The sequence below is a fragment of the Dasypus novemcinctus genome, chromosome 1 (genome assembly GCF_030445035.2).
Source record: "Dasypus novemcinctus isolate mDasNov1 chromosome 1, mDasNov1.1.hap2, whole genome shotgun sequence".
Taxonomy (NCBI): domain Eukaryota; kingdom Metazoa; phylum Chordata; class Mammalia; order Cingulata; family Dasypodidae; genus Dasypus; species Dasypus novemcinctus.
In genome coordinates this window covers 52,227,933-52,236,707 of record NC_080673.1, presented here as the reverse complement: position 1 = coordinate 52,236,707, position 8,775 = coordinate 52,227,933, and the positions used below count along the sequence as shown (strand labels likewise).

The 8,775-nt window shown below is 39.6% G+C and overlaps 1 protein-coding gene across 4 annotated transcripts in view; it reads left to right on the top strand.

The window, feature by feature from the left end:
- The first annotated feature begins 4,605 nt into the window (after positions 1-4,605).
- IL15 (interleukin 15) overlaps positions 4,606-8,775 on the top strand; it is a 91,632-nt gene continuing 87,462 nt past the window's right edge. For 2 of the 4 annotated variants that reach the window (XM_012530441.4, XM_058287985.2), the window contains exon 1: positions 5,033-5,226. The gene's annotated coding sequence lies outside the window, so the exon portion shown is untranslated. Of the gene's footprint in view, positions 4,721-4,899; positions 5,227-8,775 lie in introns of those variants that run through there. The other 2 variants (XM_004471932.5, XM_004471930.5) reach the window with 2 other exon arrangements.

Genomic DNA, 8,775 nt, shown 5'->3' with positions numbered 1-8,775 from the left:
GAAATCAAAGGCAAGACAATTGACATGAGTCTGGCTGAGGACCAGAAAGAAAAGGAATCGTAAAAAGTGAAAATAGTTTAAGAGACCTCTGGGACCACATCAAGTGTAACAATGTAAACATTATGGGAATCCAGAAGAAGGAAGGGAAAGAGGCAAAAGGAATAATTAGAGAAATAACAACAGAGAATTTCCCACACTTATCAAAAAATGTGACTATACACATTCAAGAAACCCAGAGAACACCAAATAAGATAAAGATGAAGAAAATTAGACTTGTCATACATTGTGAACTCAAAGGACAAGGGAAGAGATCTGATTGCTACAAAAGAAAAACAATATGTTATGTACAAATGAGACCCAATTACTTTGAATGCTGATTTCTCATTATAAACATGGAGACAAGAAGGCAGTGTGTAGAAATACTTGAAGTGCTGAAAGAAAACAAATGCCAACCAAGAATTTTATATCCAACAAGACCTTCTTTCAAAAATAAGAGAGATATTTAGACATTCCCAAGAAAACAAAAGCTAAGGGAGTTCATACCCACTAAGGTTCCCATATAAGCAATGATAAGTCAAGTTGGAGGACTCACACTTCTTGATCTTAAAAGTATTACCAATCCACAGTTATCAAAACAGCATAGTACTGGTACAAGGACATACATATAGACCAATGGAATCAAATTGAGAGTTCAGAAACCAACCTTCACTTTTATGGTCTAGTAATTTTTTGACAATTGGGAAAGAATAGTCTCTTGAAAAATTTTTGGGAAAACTGGATTTCCATTTGCAAAAGAATGAAGAAGGAGCCCTACCTCATACCATGTACAAAAATCAACTAAAAAAATGCATCAAAAATCTAAATATAGATCCCAGAACTATCATACTCCTAGAAAAAAAATGTGGGGAAGCACCTTCTGGACTTGTGTTAGCCAATGGTTTCTTAGACTTTATACTCAAAGCAGAAGAATAAAAAGAAAAAAAAAAATTAGATAAATGGGACCTTATCCATATTAAAAACTTTTGTGCCTTAAAGGACTTTGTCATAAAAGCAAAATGACAGCTGACACAGTGGGAGAAAATATTTGGAAACCATATATCTGATAAAAGTTTAGGATCCAGCATATATAAAGAAAACCTTCAACTTAACAACAGAAAGATAAACATCCCAATTTAAGAAGCAGGTAAAAGGCTGGAATAGATATCTCTCCAAGGAAGATAAACAAATGGCTTAAAAACTCATGAAAAGATGCTCAACATCATTATTCATTAGGGAAATGCAAATCAAAAGCACAATAAGATACCATTTCATACCAAAATTACCAATAAAAAAATAAAATTACTAGTGTAGGAGAAAATGCAGAGAACTAGGAATACTTATTCACTGCTGGCGGCCTAGCAATCCTAATAATAGGTATATACCCAGATAAATTGAAAGCAGAGACTTAAACAGTTATTTGGACTCTGTTTTAGTTTGATAGGCTGTCAGAATACAATAATCCAGAAACGGTTGGCTTTTACAATGGGGGATTAATTTATAAGCTTATAGTCTGAAGCCATGAAAATATTCAAATCAAGGTTTCAGCAGGTGATGCTTTCTCACCAGAGACCAGCTGCCAGTGATGCTGGACTTCTGTGACATACAGCAAGGCACATGGTAGTGTCTTCTGGTCTCCCTTCTCTTCTGGGTTTCATTGCTTCACTTCTGGTTTCTTCTGACTTTCTCTGTAGGTTTGTGGGTTTCTCTGTTGCTCTCTCCATATACATTCCATTTATAAAGGACTCCAGTAAGAGGATTAAGACCCACCTGGATCATGTCTTACTGAAATAATCTAATCAAAAGTCTTTAACTGAAATAACCAAATCAAAGAGCCCTATCTATTAATAGGTTCATATCATCAGGAATGGATTATCTCTAAGGACTTGATTTTTCTGGGATCTGTAAAAGCCTAAAACTACTACAGACATCGATGTTCATAGTGGCATTATTCACAATTGCCAAAAGATGGAAGCAAACCAAGTGTCCATCAACTAACGAATGGATAAACAAATGTGGTCTATACATATAATGGAGTATTAAGCTGTAAAAAGGAATGCAGTTCTGATACACGCAACAACATGGATAAACCTTGAAGAGACCAAGTTGAGTGAAATAAGCCAGACACAAAGGACAAATATTGTAATGATCTCACTGACAAGAAATAACTAGAATAAGCAAACGCATAGAGTCAGAATCTAAAATATAGGTTACAAAGGAACGAGATAGAGATAGGGAATGGGAAGGTAAGGCTTACTGTGTATAGGGCTCCTATTAGGAACTATGGAAATGTTTTGGTAATGGATGCTGGTGGCGGTTTCACAACACTGTGAAAGTAAGTAAGAGCACTAGAATATATAACTGAATGTGGTTAAAGAGGAATTGTTAGACTGTAGATACTAGAATAATAATTTTATGAAAAATCCAGATTCACAGAAGGCAGTCTACCCTAAGTTAAACCATGGGCTGCAGTTAATAGTACAATTATAAAATGTGCTTGCATTCATTGTAACAAATATACCACACCAACGCAAGGTACTAATAACAAGGCATTATATGAGAATTCTGTATTGTATGCATGATTGTTCTATAAACCACCAACTTCTCTAATTAAAACAAAAAATCTATTTAAACCTCAAGAAAAAAATATGTGCTGTCAGGCATTAAAACTCAATCCCGTGGTCCACCAACAAGGTTCTGCAACCCACAGGGTGATGAGCTCCTGCTCACAGCCAGGGTGGATCTGGTGTATGATGCTATCTTTGGACCATGGCAATATCTGTCTCTGCTAAGCAGTGATGAATGTGGCCCAGGAGGTCCTTTAGTGTCTGGTCACCCACTGCAGCTATCAACCGCAAAGCAGAGCTGCAGAGTAAAACGCAGGAGGTGTGGAAGAAATTGATGTTGCCAAAGTCCAAGGAGCAGCAGTCCAAGCTGAGGTTGGGGGCACCGTTCCACTTGTCCATCTCTAATCTCTGTTTTCCCACGTATGCATACTTCAGTCCTACTATGGCTGATGGGTGAAACCCAAGCCCTCTGAAGGCCTGCTCTCGCAAGACATGATCATTCTGCAAATTAGAGCTACAACACATTGCTATGAAAAGTCAGGCTGGATTTAAAATCTACTGGCATTCTCACAAAAAAATTCAATATTCCACTGTCATGGACAGAAAAAAAAAAGGTTGCTCCGTTTCTTCAGTTATAAATCCTGACTGTGGTAAAATTTTGACTGTGTGCAATTTTTTTTTACAATTTTAATATTTTACTTTTTCTTACTGATAGTGACTATTCAGAGTTTTAAGTGATTATCATAAAAAGTATCTATAATTATCATTTTCAGCATAAAACCTTATAGAGAGAAGTTAAGGTTATAGAAGCAAACCCAAATTTCTCATTAAAACTCTCAAAATTATTTTGTGAGATTTTATGCACATTTAATATTTAAACACTTTTAATATTTTCCACTTTTTTGTCATAATTAGGTAATATACATAAAATGTAAATTCTTTACTAAGTTCCAGTGAACGTTATCATTTTCTCTGTGCCATGACTCTGTAAAAAATTCTTGGAAGCTCAGTTTATTAGGACTTTTCAGTGATTCATATGCCAGCAAGTTTCACCAAGTCTCTTTCAAAACTGGGCACTTGGCCTTTCCTACTGATTGCCTGTGGCAAGTAAATCACTCAGCTTCAAAGGAACTCAATCCTTTCCTCTATCTGTAAAATATCATAACATTTCATGGTCCCATCAGACCACGAATAATGTGTCTTGTACTGGACTACACACTAAACTGGAAAAGTGTTCTGCAAATTCACCCTCCCTGCCAGCTGCCTGGGACAAACAGGTCATCCAGTTGTCTTCTTCCAATGTTTTCTTCCATTCGTTTAATGCTTAACCATATTCATATCTCACAAAATCAAACCCCATATTCTTTTTTTTAACCTTTAGCATTTAGTACCTTATTTGCTTTCGCTTCAAAAAATCACAATGTTAACTAGAGTCCATGAATTACGTTAGCTGTATTTTCCCCATGTACCACTACATTCTTAACACCTTGTAGCCTTCCTTCCTCCAGCCTGCTGGACAGTCACTGGGCATTCCCAAGGGGATGATCTGAAGTAGCCTCCACACGGGGCCACATCCTTTTCCATTTCCTCGGGCAACTTGGACGCCTCGCTGGAGTTTCCAAGCCCCGCGGGGAAAGCCTCTCTCCGGTGCGGGGCGCTAAGCAGAAGCAGCAGGTGGGCCCCTGGCTGTCTTCCAGCGCCTTCTCTGCAGGTGCCGCGGGAGGTACCGGCTAAGGCGGGTGGCCAGCGTCCTGGCGAAGCGGGATCTCCATGCACTCACTATATTGGTTCTGGCCCCAGGGGCTGCACAGTACCGGAAAGGTGACAGGTGCCTCAGCCCAGGGAACAGGGAGCCACAACACCTGGGACGGTCGTCCAGCGGCCGGCTGCCATCCCGCACCTCCCCCAGCCTTGCTGGGACTGTTTTCTTCGCCTCTGCTCCTTGCCTTTCCTTTCACTTTTCTTTTCGTTGGGGGTTGGGAGTCCAAGTCGGGGAACCACAGCTGACTTGTTCGCAGCTGTCTAAGCCCGACGCCGCTGGAAAGGGGGCCGGGTGGCCGCGTCCACCCGGCTGCACCCACTGCCGCCGCCCACGATGCAGCCCAGAGTCGATGGAGGTAGCATCCCCTCTTCTTCGCTTCGTGAGGGGAGGTGGTGTGGTTAAAAGGGCGTTGGAATTTTCCCCGAAAGCCTACGCCCTGGGCCCCTCCCAGCTCTGGCCGAATCCACACGTCTCCCCGGCCGGCGGCTGCTCCCCCGACCCCGCCCTTCTATGGGAAACTCTTGACCGCGACTTCAATTTTCGGTTGCGATATTTGCAAAGGTTTTTTCCCTTCTGACCCTTTATTACTCCAGCGGCTTCTCCTCTCTTAGTCTCTCTGGACCGACGCGCCTTCCTCGGCGGAGCTCGGTTGTGCGCTCCGCTCCAGCGCTGTTCCTGGTCCGGGCCAGCGGGAGCAAGCGCCCGGCACCGAGCGCTCCACGGAGTTCGCGGCGGGAGCCGGAGGGTGGAGGGACGTGCGTAGCGCTGTCCCGGCCTTGCTGCGGGGTTCTGGGGAGACGCAGTCCCGCAGCACAGAGCCTAGCGTTTTGCACCGAAAGGAGCTCAGAAGGCTCAAGAAAGGTACCGCCGCTCGGGTTTCCTCGCGCCGTCTGCCAAAGTCGCCGCGGTCCCGTGCGAACCTGTCTGTGTGTGCGTACGCGCGCGTGTGCATCGGTCTTTACTTTTGCTTGCAAAATACTACTATCCCTTCTCTTCCCTCTTCTTCGATCTGGACACTTGTGTCCTAAAGAGAGGAGTTCGTCTTTTCCAGTAGCTAATCCAGTTCGCTGTTTTGATAATTTAGGTTTAGGCCTTTGCCCAGAAGTAGTACAAACTGCGGGAGCCGAGAACGTGGATCCTCAGCCTGGTCGGTGGCACACCTTTCCAGGAAAAGAAGTGCCCGAGTGCAAAACTCAATAGACTCACCCCATCTGTTGCTTTTCTGGAGGGCCACTGATCCTCATTTGAAAATGACCCTGTCTATCTCTGGCAATGACTCACAGTCCAACTTAATTTCACATTGCGTTTTCATTTTAATTATAATTGCAAGATGGGGACATAGGAAAATAATGCAGTTCAGTTACTTAGAATGGTGATAGCAATATCTTCTTCTTAAAAGTTGAATTGTTTTTATCTATATATTTTGTAAGGAATAAAGTTATTGAAGGAAAAAAAAGGAGTTTGCAGGAATGGTCATTGCTTGGCAGTCAGGTCTGGTTCTCTATTATTAGTTTCTACTCTGACAGGCCAAATACCTATTTAAAAAGCAGTATTTAAAATGCCACAACTTGGAAGAAATGTGGCCAACTTGTATTTAAATAAAATCCTTATTCATGGTAGCTTTAAATGAAAATCTACCTTTTTCAGGTGTTACTGACACTGCATGCTGCAAATTACTCATGTAATTCTCGGCATTTAAAAATTATATTAACTTCAAAGTGTATGTTAAGCAAGGCTACTCTTAAGTGATGCTTCTAACATTCTTAAATAGGATGAGTCAGAAGCTAAGAAACTAGAAATAAAGTCCTTGTCGCCAGCTAACTCTTGTCCAGTATGATTTCTTTTTTTTTCTTTTCTTTTTTTTCAGGGGGTACTGGGGATTGAACCCAAGACCTCTAACATGGGAAGCTGGTGCTCAACCACCGAGCTACATCTGCTCCCTATGCATTATGTTTTTAAAGCTACTTTCTAATACATAATGGCTGCTACTTATGATCGGTAGACATCTTCATCTTGTCAATGCACAGAAAGAGTCCTTATCACTTGGCTGAATTCTTACACTAGAATTAGAGAACAAACAGATTGGGTTGGAGACTGTGTTCTGCAAAGCACAGGCTACCAGGCAATCTAGTCTATTGAAAGCATCAGGGTGCAATACACATTGCGTTTTAAATTTCTATAGTTGTCTTAGAGCTAGGCATGGTAGGGAGAAGATGCAAAGCAAAGAATATAAGAGTATATAAAGGAAAAGACTGAAGACCTTAAAGAAAGCAAGAGTTATTTTGGATTTTCAAAGTGAAGAAAAACCTAGTTTTACTTAATAGAGTTAATCACAGAAAGTCCTTAAACTCACCTATGATTATGTTTTAATGCTATGATTGTGTTTTAATGTCACTTCCTTATATTTCTCCCATTTTCTCCTACTGAATGGTTTAGTCATCCTCAGAAGGACTTCTGCTCTTCTGAGTGCCATCTGCTCTGCTACAGAGTGAACTGGACGGATTCTGTTGACTGCTGGTCTGGAGCTTCTGATAGGCAGGATGTTCTCGTACTCTTGGTTTCACTGCTCTCTGCTGACTTGCAGTGGGAACACCAGGACCTGGTTTGAAGCTAAAGTTCTGGTTGGAATTTTCCTGCAGATGGGTGTTTTTTAAAAATTTTAAACAATGAAATTAATATAGTAAATGTCAGCAGCTATATTGTAAGACATGATGTTTATCAATGAAATCTAAGCTTTGGGGGGACAAATGGGGAAAACAGTGGTTTAAAGTTTATTGAAATACATTTGATAACTGAAAGATTTTAAACCTTAGGCAGTTTTCAATCTTAGGTTTGCATGACTCTGGATGAACTTCAAATAGGCTGAAGTTTTGTGTATATGTAGATTTCTTTCCTAATCAACTTTTTAAATGAGTCTCTGACCCATAACACTTTTTAAAACTTAGAAAACTACCTTTTTCTTCCCATCTTTCCTGGATGGAAAAGTTTTGCTCTTTGTCGTAAGTTAGTGATAAAACAGAAAGTATTTTCTCTAGGCCAACAACTTGAATTACAGGATGTGATACTAATAGCACTTTTGTGTTATTATGAACCATTGTCCAATGTAATTGTGTTTTTTATTAATCATCACAGTATACTTATGTGGTATCTTTTATAGTTAAGGATATTGAAACAGAGTGATCAAATAACTTTCCCTAGGCTGCAAAGAAAAGAAGTAGAATTGACATTTGAACCCAGTCTAGCTCAGGATTGTTGGTATTTATGAAGGATGATGCTTCCATAGAACTATTTCCCACAATTTGACAGTGACAAGCCATCATTATTTAATTTCAATAGAGTATTATAATTATAGAATGTTAGTTTTCAATTAATGTGTATATGGTAGCTGGGTATTTGACATTCTTAATTATATATTTAAAGATTGGTTTTATTGTCAAATAATATCCGTAAGTATCTTTGTTGATTCTTTAGTGAACCATTTCTTATGGTTCCTGAATGAAAACAATTGTCTAATCTCCACAAATTTTTGCTGATAGAGCTTAGGAAACTGAATTGATCTACATATGCTTCTGTCCATCCATCCATCCATCGAAGTACAAGGCCAGGATTGATGGAGAACTCAGGGAAGAAGTCTTTCCTGTTGTATCACTACTTAAAATTGAGAGGTCAACTGTTTGGGAGGTCCCCTTTTCTGAAGTGTGAGGGTTGTCAGGAAGCCAGCCTTGTCCTTTACCTCAATATTAGTTCTTACATTTATTTACCCAGTGATCACATTGACTGTATGAGACTATTGGTACTGAACATTGTTTAAGTGCTTATTACTATCCTATTTGAATGGGTTAGATGGAGAATTTCTGTAAGGGAGTAGAGAGAACATTTATAGTTTTAGCTCATATTGGAATGTATTTGCTATTAACTATTTAATGGTGACTTTTACTGATTAACTATTATTAATTATCTGTATGCATATACACAAAAATATAAATGTATAATAATATATCCTTCTTAATAATTCCAAAATTCTCTACCACTTGTCAACAGCTCTGGATAGACATAAAGGCTAATTTTACTCTATTCGCAGACTCTAGTGGATGAGGAAACAAGAGTAGTCAAGAAATCATGACAGAAAGAATGAAGTACAAATTATAGTTATTAGCAGCATCATTTCTGTCCAAATCTAATGTGAATTGGAAAGTTATATAAAGGAAGCCACCAGTGTATGTTCCAGGGACCAGACTAGCATTTTGATCAGCATGACCTCATTTAATCCTAAATATCCTGACATTTTATCCATACTTTACAAATAAAGACACTGGCACTGGAAATTTCTTCACAAATAAAGAGCTTCATTTGAGTTAGTACATACCTTGTAAAACACTTGGCTAAGATTTATCTTGTTTTATCTTGATT